Below are 13,288 nucleotides of genomic sequence, written 5' to 3'. Positions count from 1 at the left end.
TGGAGCTGGCTAAGAGCCCTAGCAATTCAACAACATGCTGAATGTGTTCAGTGTGGAAGATGAAATGAATAATAATGTTCCCTAGGAAAAAGAACCTAGATCAGATACACAGCACTAGAATTAAGAAAATGAGGAGGTCATTAGGTTTCATTGATCAATGTAGCTCTCTGCTCCCATTTTAGAATCATGGGTTATTTGCACACTGCCTAAACTGAGGGCTTCTCCCTGAGCTTTCAGGGCAGGAGGGGATAATGACTGTATAAGGACTTAGGTGTAAAGAGCTTTTCCTTGGAGTAGGAGTGCAGTGTCTGCTTCTCATCTTTATATACCTATCCCAAGGTTGATGGGAAGACTTCATAGTAAATACTGAAAAAATGGAAGCAATTATTAATGACATAAAGGAGTGAATGCTGTACAAACAGATCTCTGACCCCAGAGGGACCAAAGTAAACAAAAATAGGTCATCAACAGATAAAACTAGGGGACTATGATTTTTAACACCTTACAAGCATAATGCTACACTTATTTCTCTTTATCTCTGGCTAGGGCACTGGGATCCTCTCCTCTTTCTCCTCCTTCGCTAATTCTTTCAAAGAACTGTCCCCTTGACTGCCTCCCTCACTGTCTTCTGTTCGTTGCACAGGTATGCTTTCCCTTTGCATCTGTCACTGAAATGTTGTTTTATATCTGAGATTTCCAGACTGCACCACCATTCCAAGAGACAGCCTCTCTCCAGTCTTTTTTCCTAGACCTTTCTGCAACTTTTCACATTATAGATCATTCCCTTCCTGTCACGTACTAGCCAAGAAATCAAAAATCAGCTGTGTTTGGATTGAAAGCTTGTGTTTAATACAGCATAAACTGGAACAAAGTGTTCAACCTGTTTTATTAACGAAGGCCAAGGGAAGGTGAATCTCTATGAGTTTAAGGCCAGCCTGGTCTACATAGAGAGTTCCAGGCTAGCCAGGGCCACACAGTGAAATCCTGTCTCAAACAAAACTAACTACCTCCCCATCACATTTATAGCTAAATAAAAACTTACCTGTCTCAAAAAAAGCATAGCAAAACAAAACAACAACCAACCAAAGAACAACAAAAACAAACCAAAACCCTCATATGTTCTGAGTTTTTCACAGCCTTGTAACAAACATTCCCATAGCTAAGTCTGAACTCCTTTCCTGAACTATATGCAAAATCCCCCAAACCAATGATGAACAAAATTATAAACAATAAAGCAAAATGTTTTGTACAGAAGAAAATGTGAATGTCACAAAGACCAATTTTAATTTTTGAAACACTACTCTGAAATGCTTTAAGGAACTTTTAAGGCTCAACAATAGAACTGGGTAAAAGATTTAATTTTGTATGGTTTTACTCTTATTAAAAGAAATAAAAGATTCTCACATTTGAAAATAAATCATGATAAATTAATTGTTTGAATAATATAACTGTTACTCATGGCTTTGCATTAGTTTCAATAATTTCCAAACTAAAATTTCTAAGACTAAATAAAATAAAATGAAAATTTTCTAAAAAATGATAATTTTCTGCTCCATATACATTAGTCTTGAAATGAAGGGTTCAGATAAACAAGACAGAGGGCAAAACTGAGAAGTTGGAAGGCTTTTCCCTTCATCTGGGATGGATGTTAAAGAGACAGATTTAATTCATCACAATAGGACGCAGCATGTAAAGTTCGCTTAAGCAGACTCCCCTCCCTTTTCCCACTGACTTCTGCGGTCCTCTTGTGATCAGTGTACTACTTACTGGTTTGTAAATGTTTTGAAACACAAATAACCAGCACAGTGTTTTGAATTATCAAGATGTGTCAGCAGGTTTATAGTCTCTGAAGTTTTATCTGATGCCATCAGCACAAATATTTTCCTTTCATTTTTATCAAAACTGAATAACAATTTTAACTTTATTAGTTGTTCCTTATGACATTCATCTGTCTGTTCTCCTGCCCCCAGGACCAAGCCCTTGCTTTCCTGTTTTCTCTTTATTCAAATCTTTCATCTTAAAAATATCATCTTTGACATTTTCTGGGCAGAGCCTTCAAATCCAATCAGTTGGCATTCTCTCTCTTTTTTACCCTGCCAATGATTTCCATCTGTATTTTGCTGGTTTCTGTTATCTTCAGCTCCTAGGAACAGGGCTCCCTAAGGTCATGGTGGCCTTGGTGACAACCCCATGCTAATCTAGCAGGTCCTGCAAGGACTTGCCCTTTCATGCTACATAGCTAGACTTCCCCTTCATGACCACACTAAGGCCCCCACACCCTTTTCTAGATTGTCTTTTAAACCATTCTCCCTGGGTTACCTTTTCTTCTTCACAATCCTATGTCAAATCACTATGTGCTGATGTGCCTAAAGCTCAATGCCGTCGTCTCCTCTCTCCAGATGGTGTGCTCTGACCTTCATCAGCAGTGTCAACGACAGGACTCCCAAAGCCACTTGCTCCTCCAGACTTCCCTTCTGATTTTCGTTGGGTAGTCACCTGCCTCCTTGACGCTTTCACTTAAATGTCTCAAAATAATTGGAAACTCAGCATGTTCACGATATTTGTAATTTGCTGAATCTTTTACCTTAGTTAACATCATCAAATTTTCCAGCCATTTGGTACCTTGAAATACAGTCTAGTTTCTTTCTGTTGCTGTGATTAAAAATACTCTGAGAAAATCAACTCAGGGGAGAAGGAGATCTATCTCATCTTACAATTCCAGGTTACATTTCATCATTGTGGAGAAGTCAAGTGTGGGAACTTTGAACAGCTTTTTATATCATAAAGAGCGGGAGCAGTGAATGCAGACCTCTTCACTTGCTTGTTTGTGCTCATCCTGATTCCTCCACTTTTATACAGTTCAGGATCCCTTACCTAGGGAATGGCACCTCCCACACTGGGCTGGGTCTTCCTTCATTGATTAACTTACTTAAGACAGTTTCCCATCGATATGTCCACATGTCAATTCAGTACAGGAAATCCCTCATTGAGATTTTCTGCTCAGATTATTCTAGCTTGTGTTGACAGTTAAAATTAACCATCACAAAAGTTAAAGATGTTTGTCTACCTTTTCCTACTTAACCACATGTACCCAGTGCATAAGCAATGCTGGCATCCTGTCTTCTACATGCTTTTTGAATCCGTGTGTCTCTTTGTATTCATATCATTTTGAATCATTTCTTTCCTAGATTAGGACAATAGAAGATCTCTTAATAGTCCTCTTTCCCTCAACCTTATATCTACCCTTCACCCCTCTATATGGTTGGCAAAGTTATATTTATTTTTAAAAAGTAGTAATCAAATCATCTCATCTTCCTAAGTAACAGTTAAAATCATTTTGTGTTATCTTAGAAAAATGAGCCAGGTCCTTAACAGAGCTCCTGGCACTTGCTTGTCCTCCATTCATCCTGAATCCCCCTTGTTGTTTGGGCTCAGCTATTTAATCTGTTTTATCTTGTTTATTCTAGTCTCTACATTCTAGCAACCCTCAGGACATCCAGCCTTTCTGTCTTGAATGTTATCTTCTCCCATATCTGAGACGCTGGAGTTCTCATGCTGTGTTTGGATCTGATTTCTCTTCACGATTTTCATTTCTGACTCATACCATCCTGTTCTCTTAGTTCCACATTAGGTAAGAAAGTTTCGTTGGATTCTTGAAGTGCTACCTGCATAAGGTTTAAGTAGAGCTGTGAAGGGGAGGGATGGTGACATTCCAGTGAAGAAGTTCCTGCCAGACTATGTACCAAGAATCAGAAGTCTCCATGAGTTCTGGCATCACCCCCTTGGCAGGTGTTTCTCATTGACTGCCCTCTCTGGAAGAGATCATCCTCATATCTGAGGATCCATTGACCCTTGGAGGGGCATGCTGTGGGTTCAGTCTTGGAGGAGGGCTCCGTGCTCCTTTTACAACAAAAGGATCATAATTCTACGAACACTTAGTGCCACTCATGCTGACAACTTCTCTCATTGACTTCCATGTCTTCCTTTCTTCTCTTACCCCGTCTTCACTGTAGTGTTCAAGATTAGTGGAGGCCAGGGAAAAAGTCGTCACTAGGTGGCAGTAGCACACTGAGCTTAGTTTGGCTGGTGCTTTGACAGATTTGCTGAGACTCTCCCAAGGCAGCCACATGCACATGGGGCACACTCACAGGGGAAAAGTGGAAGGGGGCTCCTGTGAGAGGAAGGGTCATAGGGGGAGCTTGTGTGTCCAGGTGACGCCATTTGGGAGTATGATGGAAAATTCATGTACTAGAACCCTGAGGGGCCACAGCAGCCTGGAGTTCTTTGTGATAGCTGAAGGTGTAAACTACAGACATAACCAGTCTAACAGCAACGCAAGATCCAGTGTGGGGTCACACAAAGAGCATCAGCATCCTATGGGGGATCTGATGTGCATGGTAAGCCTCTGTGGACCTGGGGGACCGATCCTTGTTGAAAAGGAGAGAAGTTACACAAGGAAGGACTTTTGAGCCCAAAGTGATTTAAGCACGGTGATTCAACCATTCAGTATCAGCTGAAATGATTGCCCATGGCTTGTACGGTAGGACCAAAGACGCTGCTACCCTGCTTTTCTTTGAGCAAGTAGATTATGGGACACTAGAAGGCTGTTTCTGTGGAAGTGATTCTCAAGCAATAAGGAATACTTGGGGGTGGGGTAGAGGAGGCACTCAGGTAAGGGGCCCTAAGAAGCTAAGGGGTCCTAACTTAGGGATGACATATTTAGAATGAAGTTACTTGTGGAGAAAATATCAAATAAAGGAATGAGTGTGGGATGCTGTCCAAGGAATTTTTTTCTGAAATCTGGACTCAGAAAAATTGTTAGTAATACTCATTTGGCAACTAATAGTACATTACCTTAAATCACTGCTACAGTATATTCATCAAATAAATGGGGTCATCTTGTAATCCTTTGCACCATTAAGTAAATGATCTATAATTTATCAATAACTACATATTTATCCATTGATTCTAATTCCTAATGTGTATAAAACAATGCATTTTAACCCCATCTTATAACCCCATCTGTGTCTTTGAAGTTGGCTGGGTCTTATTCTCTGTGTTTGTTTTGATGACTGATTAAATACTTCTCTACTGCCCTCCATGTCTTCCGTTGTCTGCCTCTTTGCAAAAAGTAACAGTTGATCTCTGTCTACGTGTAAGAAAGCACTTGGATAGATGCCAGAGGTCCAGAGAGGTGTTAGACCCAACCCCTACTTCAGGAGACTCAAAAGCTACCACAGATCGCTAAACATGGACACTAATTCAAGTGGTCCTTGGGAATCTGATAAACACAAAGGTGGAGGAGCCTACAAAATATGGGGCAACATGTAAAAGCAGGCAATAGAGGAAGCATTTGGGATACAGTAGACTCAAAGACGTAGTGCCGGCAGTTAAATAATGAGTAAGGTTAAGGTGTAGTGAGGTTGCGGGATGGGGGTGGGGGGCGGGGGAGGCTATAAAGGAGGAAGAGTCAGACTCTGATGGAAGAATGATGGTGTGTGTGCAAATATGCACACGTGTCATGTGAGTCCTATGAGTGCACTGTGTACATGGAACTGTCTGTGAGGAGTTCTGGGTAGCCAGCCTTCATCAGGTATCTTTACATGCTGCTGGCGCAGACTATCATAAGTATATGCATTCATACCTCATGGTAAGCTCCAGTACCTTTTTGGAGTCTCTGCTTTCTGCTTAAGAATCAGCACGGTGCTATTATGTCACTGAACTCTGACTTCATGCCAGTGTGGAAGCAGGTGTAGAAGAAAACATACACATCAATACAGGAAACCATCGGAAGGTCAGAGGCGCTGGCCGGTTCTCTCTCACTGCTTTTATTTAAAACAGTGTCAGAAGGTCTGACACAAAACAATTGCCAGCAGTCACTAATTCATATCTGTATGTTTTTATTTGGCTCTTAACGCCCCCTTTTCATCTTGTGATCCCTTTGAAAGAGTGATAGTGTTTTCCAGGCTAGAAGCAATGAGAGAGCAGGTGACAGTTACCACGCAGAAGACATGGAGCATGGATGTAACGGTGACAGAGAGAGCTGCCTTCTGTCTTCTGAACCACACATTATATCTTCATGAATTCAAATGCTTTTATGTATTTCAGGGATTTCAAAGTTTAGTGGTTAGATGTCACAAAAGATTCATTTAAGAACCTTGTTGGCCGGGTGCTATGGCGCAATCCCAACATGGGAGGTGGATGTAGGAGGCTCACAAGTTCAAGGCCAGCCTAAGCCACACAGTGAGCCTGTGTCTGAAAGCAAAGCAAGCAATTTGTTGAGCCATGTTAAAGTACTCGCTTAACAGACAGTATAAATATTCATAAATGCTATCCAGAATGCTGAGTGAGGAAGAACAATGAAGCCATTGTCTCCATTTCCAGTACTAATAAAGCCAGTATGTTTTTGTCTGGAATCGTTTTTAAACATAAGGAAAAAAATCAACATTGGATGATAATAAGACAGTGGACACACACCTGGTAAATGAGAAAATAACAGTTTCCTGCGCACCCCCATTGTATCTCACCCTTATTTTGTTGCAACCTCTTCTTTCATGGTTTTGACTTCCAGTTAGGGGATTGGTAGAATTAGAGGAGAAAAAAAATCCTGATTGCTTAGCAAGTTGCCATAGCAACCTTGCACTGTAGTTATATTTTTCTGTCTGTAACTATAAATGGTAAAATGTAACCTTCCTAATTATGCTGCTGCATTTTTAACTCTATTGGTGCCAATTCCTCTACAGAGTTTGATGCCACACATGCACAAAAACAACAGATTTCGTTTTCATCTCAATAAAAATCTTTACATTAATAAGAATCTCTTGTAAGTATTAATATTGTCTGACACTCAGTAACATGCCAGAGTAGAGATACTTAAAAAAAATCATGCCCACATGCCCAGATTACATATTCTAAACATCTAAAATAATGAAGACCTGAGCCTGGGTAAAGGTTTGTGATTTCTCTGAAGTGGCATTTGAGTACAACGAGAAAGCTAGTTCAGCATGAGCGAGTAAAGGCCTTGGCCTTGAGCAAGGACTTGTGTTCTCTTCAGTTGTATAGGGGCGACTCAGGCAGCCCTGGGCCTTTCCACATCAGTTTTAAGCAACTCATGTGTTCAAACAACAAGTGAAAACCAATGCTTTGCCCAGTACAGTTTCCCATGGCTCCTTTCTCCCTTCGAGTCCCTTTTGTTCTTCTGTCTGTCAAAGACCAGTTGATGATTCTGAAGCAGAGATGTTCCAGGTCCAAAGCAGAGATGAGGAAAAATCTGAGAGAATCAAGATACCTAGATTTATCATTTACCAAAACATCACCATGCCCCAACCATAAAAACCAGGTTGAACAAGAAGGAAATGGCTTCACTATTTAGCAGCGTTGCCCGAATCTCTAACAGAGACTATGTATTTCACCTCAAAGTAAAATACCCTGGCACATCTAAATGACTGTTTTGGTCATTCAAACTGTAATGAGAGTTACTTAAATCAGGTTTCTTCCCTACTGATAACGGTAGAAGTAGAGCACAGTAAGGCATGGGAGGGTTACCTTGTGTAGTAAGCAGAGAAAAGGGGCTTTGGAGTCAAAGTTGCAGGGAGCTCTGCATGTGGCGTCCTGTGGTTGATGGGGGGATATTGATCACAGTGTCTTACAAGGACATTGGGAATAGGAGGAGCATGTAAAGACAGTCATTTTTCTTTAGATGGTCATTTACTTGGGAAATGGGGGGATATACTCTTTTGTCTTCCAATCTCTCAGCTATTAAAAAAAAATCACACAAGGATTCAGATGGTATACAGCCTTTTGAATGTGTACAATGCATATACGATTTATCCATGTTCTTGTATGCATCAGTAGTTCCTTCCTTTTTATCGAGAGTAGTGTTCTATTGCAGAGATGAACACTTCATTTACTCACTCACTGAAGGAAAAATGTCACATGGTTTTCATGAACACACGTAACTGATTCTCTTAAGCAAATGCCAATGAGTGGGGCTGTTAGGTCATGTGATAAGCACACGCTTAATTTTGTAAAGACCTCACAGGGTTTGGTCAAAATGTCTGTCCCTTTTGCATGCACACCAGCAAAGGATGAGACTTCTCCTTGCTCCATTTCCTTAAGATGATTTAATATTTTCAGTTAAAAAAAAAAACCCCTTTAACCATTCTAATATATAGTTTATCTCAATACTGTTTGGATGTGCAATGTGTCCTTTTGTATATTTGTTTGTCAAATGTACAAACAAATTGTGAAGTATACAAAACTTCTTGTGAAGTATACATCCAAATGTTTCGCCTTTGGGGTGTTTCATTTGCTTAATGTTGAGTTTGGGGAGTTTTAAAAAAATACATCTCTTATCACATATGTGATTTACAATTTTTTAAATGTGTTGCTGATGTTTTCAATCTTTTAACCATGATTAATCTGATTTGTCAGGTTTTGCTAGTGAATTTTGTCTTTGGTGTCATGTCTAGCAACCCTTTGTCTAACCAGTGGTCACAAAGAGTTTCTTCTAAATATCTTTTAGTTTTATGCTTTATGAAGAGGCCTATAATTGATCCATTTTGAGTAGGTACCACTTTAGAGCTGATGTGTTTTTCTGTCTCACCTGACAATGGCTGGACGATTATTATTACTTCTTTGTAAACACTAAATATGAAAAGCTAATATGACTGAACCAATATTTTATGTTGTATCTATTTGCCAACTCTATTAGTATTATTTTCTGTTGCTAAAGGAAAAAAAATCTGTATCAAGAAAGATTAGCTTACAGCTTTGGGAATGAAATCCTAGCTCAGGTAGCTTCATATGCTCAGGCCCTGAAGACTTCCTCATGAGTGTCTGAGAGAGGAGAGGGTTTTGTGAGAGAGGGTACCAGACTGAGACATTGACGCATTCTTTTCTTACTAATTCACTCTTACGGGAACTCAAGTAGGATTCATACATTATGATTTGCTAGCCATTTTACCCTGGATCTCACCACCAGAAGGTTCTGCTCCTCTCATCGCCAAACCAGGAACCAATCTTTCTGACAGAGCAGCCTTTGGGAGATAAACCACATCCATATCAGAGAACTGACTGTTGTGGACCTATGTTATGTTTTAGATCAATGCTAAAGTTAAATTTTATTAGCCACAACAGCATCTACATATATTTGAAAAAGCCCAATATTCAAATGTCATGTCACCTGATTTATTAAAAGAAGCCAGGGCCTTCAGGGATGGAGAATTCTGTGCAGTTACTGTCTCCTTGAATGGTCATCCAGAGGTCTAGAGCAGCTTGGCTCTTGTAGGTAAAGAAGCAGGGATTCAAGAAGGGCAGCATCCTTTTCCTACTCACAGAAAGTCAGCCTCAAAGCTAGTCCAGAGCAGAAATCCTGGACTCCTGACTGTGTCCAGGGTTTAGTAGTGACCCTAGCCACTAGAAAGTCACAAATTGTTACAGTAACTTTCCTTTGAACATTATCGTATGCCTTATCAGCTCTTTGCAAGGGTGGGCCATACTTTTTTTTAGCCTTATACACTGGTGTCTATGCTAACACTAAACCACAGATGGCTGTGGAGCAAGTTCTTGTTGAGCTGATAATGGTTGCTTCTCTGGATTTGAACTCTAGATCCTTCTGAGTTAGCCTCCCAAGGGCCGGGAGTGTGGGGATGTACCACCACGCCTGACTTAGCAACCTCTGAAAAATAAATTTGCATTTAAACCTGATTAGACATAGTATGGTAAAGAGAAAAGAAGTATGTGACCGACATCAAAGGACTGTACCAAAACCTTGACTGAGATACTGACGGGCAATGTGGTATAAGGAAAATTACACAACTTTCTAGCCCTCAGTGGGAAAAAAAAAGCACCTATGTTATGCTTATAGCACTAATAAAATTTTGTGTAGGAGAGCCTGCCAATGCTGAGGCACAGTTATTCCTAAAGACTTTTAAAATTGTTTTTCTAGAATTATATTAAAAATTTTGGACTTTAAGGGATGTAGATATTAGAGATTTTGATATGTGAGGATTTCAACATTTGGAATTGTGATTTGGGGGGGGGACTGTGGCCTCACCCAACCTTAAGATTCTTAAATGGATATGGTGACTGTACTAACGATCTTCTTATTGTGATAAAACACCATGGCCCGGCAACTTACAGAAGCAAGAGGTTCCTTGAGTTTACGGTTTCAGACGAATAGGAGTCCATGGGCTAGGGAAACACAGTGGCAGGCGGCAGTCGCGGCAGCAGGAACAGCTGAGAGCTCACTTCTTGGTCCGGCCACACTCCCTTGCTAATGTTGGGATGGAAATTCTGTTTGTGCAAAAGAAGAAAGAGGCACAGTGAGATGTGAGAGGGAAGTTCCCAGTTACATGGGAGGGTTGGTTGTCTTTGGTGGAACCCAGGCTTGTGCTGCAGTAAGAGAAACGACCACCAACTCAGACTGGAACTCCTTGTTGAGTCCTGGAGCAAGCATGTTACCCCATAGCAACACGAGTCCTGGAGCAAGCATGTTGCCCCAAAGCAACATGAGTACCAAAAGTGGTCTTTGCAGGGGCTCATGAAAAACAGCCAACATAAACAGCTCTTTCTATGAAGGATTTTATTTTTTAGCTCTGGTCTGTATGCTACAATCTGAAAGTTCTCATGTGTTTCTCTTGAAAATCTCCTTTTTATCCTTGAAACAACTCTACAATTACATCCACTAATGTGGTGGCAATAGATCCCGTGAAAGCTCTAGGGTGCCAGGAAAGGACAGAGGAGAGAGCGGGGGCATCTAAGCTTAAAGATCATGTCTCAAAGAAGAATTCAATTAAGACCACTCCAATAAATGCCTTTTGTTTCCTCCTCTTCACAACACTCCAGGCCACAGCTTCCTGCCTGCCTTTCATTTTTAATCCCGCTGCTTGGCTCACATAATGTTCCTGGCACAGTGTGAATGACTTTTCTCATCCTCCCCTCACACCAGGCTTGGGTTCTGTCATCTGTGGCTGTCAATGCAACCATGCAAATGGAAGCTCCTCTGAGGTGAAGTGAAGCCCGCAGGGCATTGCCCTGCAACTGACCCAGCAGGGTGCAAACCTGCCACCCAGGGAACTAAGTATGTTCCGCTGTTCTTAGCTTTCATGACCTCATATCCACCTTTCTTTCCCGACCATCTCAGATCTATTTTTCTTTCCTCTGCCAACATCTCCCTCCCAGACTCACTCAACAAATATTTACTCACCTCTTTGAAGCTTCAGCCATTCTAAAATAGAAGAAATCTCATGTTCCCTTGATGTGGGTCTGGTATAAGCAAAGCTTGGCACAGACCTGCTTCCCATTTTTATAACTGTCCTTTTTGTGTGTGTGTGGTTTCTACCCTCCGGCCTGTCTGTGTATCCAGTGCCCTGTGCAGTCCAAGTATTACTTGGATTGGTTCTTCCCTCTCTTCCATCTGCTTCTAGAAGGAAAGCATTTGATCAGCAAATCCACACAGATGCAGTACTGGTTATCAGTTGATGTGTGTGCCTATCACAAGGATAGTTTGGGAGAAAAGACGATGGTATCATTATAAATAAAATAATCCCAGCTGTATATAGGACCCTAAGTCAAGATGGGGAGAGGACTTCCTTGCAAATTGTTCCAGTGACCCATGCCTACTGTTACGGAACTAAGAGTCAGGAAACCCTGTGCCCTGTTCTCCCTAGGAGCTTCAGAACAAAATCTATCATGGCCCCTAGGCATGTGTCCATTGACACTAAGAAATCCAGTCACATCATTTCCAGCCACTTGGGCCACCACCACAGATTCTTAGATCCTTGAGGTTACCACAATTGATAGCATCCTGTATCAAATCCTTCCATTCTGGCAAGCATCCATCATCATCAAACTCCACTGCTCCTCGGCCTTGCTCAATTGTTGCTCATCCTGTGGGTGTGTTGTATCTCCACCCTTCTTTGAGCAAGGGCTTTCCCCAGTGCCTACATATCACGGGGATCAAGGAAGGAAAGGGATCTGGTCTGGTCCTGCTTCTACCCAGGTTTGATTTTAACTCCTCCCTCTGTACACTCTACCTCTCCTTAGACAACATGGCTATGTTGTCTGGGCTTTTCTTCTTTACTGGCTTCCTCCGAAGGCCTCTGAGTCACTCAGCTTCAGTCCTCGAAGACGCTGACATCAGGCTCTCTGCTTTTCATAAACACCTCAAACCCCATTATAATATCTGATAATTTCCATATCTTTTTTTTTCTAGACAGGGTTTCTCTGTGTAGCTTTGCACCTTTCCTGGGACTCACTTGGTAGTCCAGGCTGGCCTCGAACTCACAGAGATCCGCCTGGCTCTGCCTCCCGAGTGCTGGGATTAAAGGCGTGCGCCACCACCGCCTGGTGATAATTTCCATATCTATGTTGAGAACACCACCTCTGGGATTTTACATTCTTGGCCTCCTTTCCAAAGATCTTCTTCACTCTTTACTGCACACAGGCCAGGCCCTTGGAAATGACCACAAAATGTCACTTTCTGAGAATTACTTTTACTGCTGTGTCGAATCTCTTTGGATCTCTCCTGCCCATCCCCAGTCTGGTAGTTCCTCAGCCTCACCTTAAACACCAGCTCATGGATTCTGCCACCTTTTCCACAGAAGCACATTCTTCAGATCCCATTTTTGTTCCTGTCCATTGTAGACTGCACAATGTCTTGTTGCAATCCTCGGCTTTCACAGTCCTGTCCTGTGTCACCACATTCTGCCGCACTCTCGGCTGAGCTGGAAACTTGTTTACCTCTAGGCCATAGCTGGATATGGCAAGAGAAGACTATGGTCAAGAGCTGTCTTTTAACTCTACGAGTGCTAACATACACAGGTTACATATGAAGGTGTTCAGGATCCCTTGAGAAGCAGTGGAACATGAGGAAGACTATGGAACCAAACTTCGTGGCTCTGTTTCCCCACTCTGTCACTCGAAAGCTGTATAATTATGAGATATCATTTTCACTGTTCCTGACTCAGTCTTTTCATCTGTAAAATGGGAAGAAAAAAAATAGTATTTAGCTCTGTGATTGTAGTGAGGATTAATTGAGTTAAAAAATAAAAAGTGCTTGTAAGAGTTCCTGATGTATAGTAATCTCTTAAAATAGTATGTTGTTACCTGGGTCTACTTATTCCTCTGCTCCCCTAGAGAAAGATTTCATGTTTTTTCCCTCTCTTTCCAAATCCTTCTTGCTTTCCTCACCTTGAATCAATGGCTTTGATTTTTCATTTTTTCCTTAGATGATAGAAATAAACAAAAAACAACTTTCTCTGCCCCAAATCAGCTGACGTATCTC

At 41.4% G+C, this 13,288-nt stretch overlaps 1 protein-coding gene across 4 annotated transcripts in view; it reads left to right on the top strand.

Annotated features, from left to right (window-relative positions):
* The window catches only part of Scel (sciellin), a 97,245-nt gene that overhangs the window by 31,465 nt on the left and 52,492 nt on the right, over positions 1-13,288 (top strand). The window lies entirely within an intron of this gene.

The sequence above is a fragment of the Peromyscus leucopus genome, chromosome 9 (assembly GCF_004664715.2).
Source record: "Peromyscus leucopus breed LL Stock chromosome 9, UCI_PerLeu_2.1, whole genome shotgun sequence".
NCBI lineage: Eukaryota > Metazoa > Chordata > Mammalia > Rodentia > Cricetidae > Peromyscus > Peromyscus leucopus.
The sequence above is the reverse complement of the archived record's forward strand: the minus strand, read 5'-3'. Positions and strand labels throughout refer to the sequence as shown.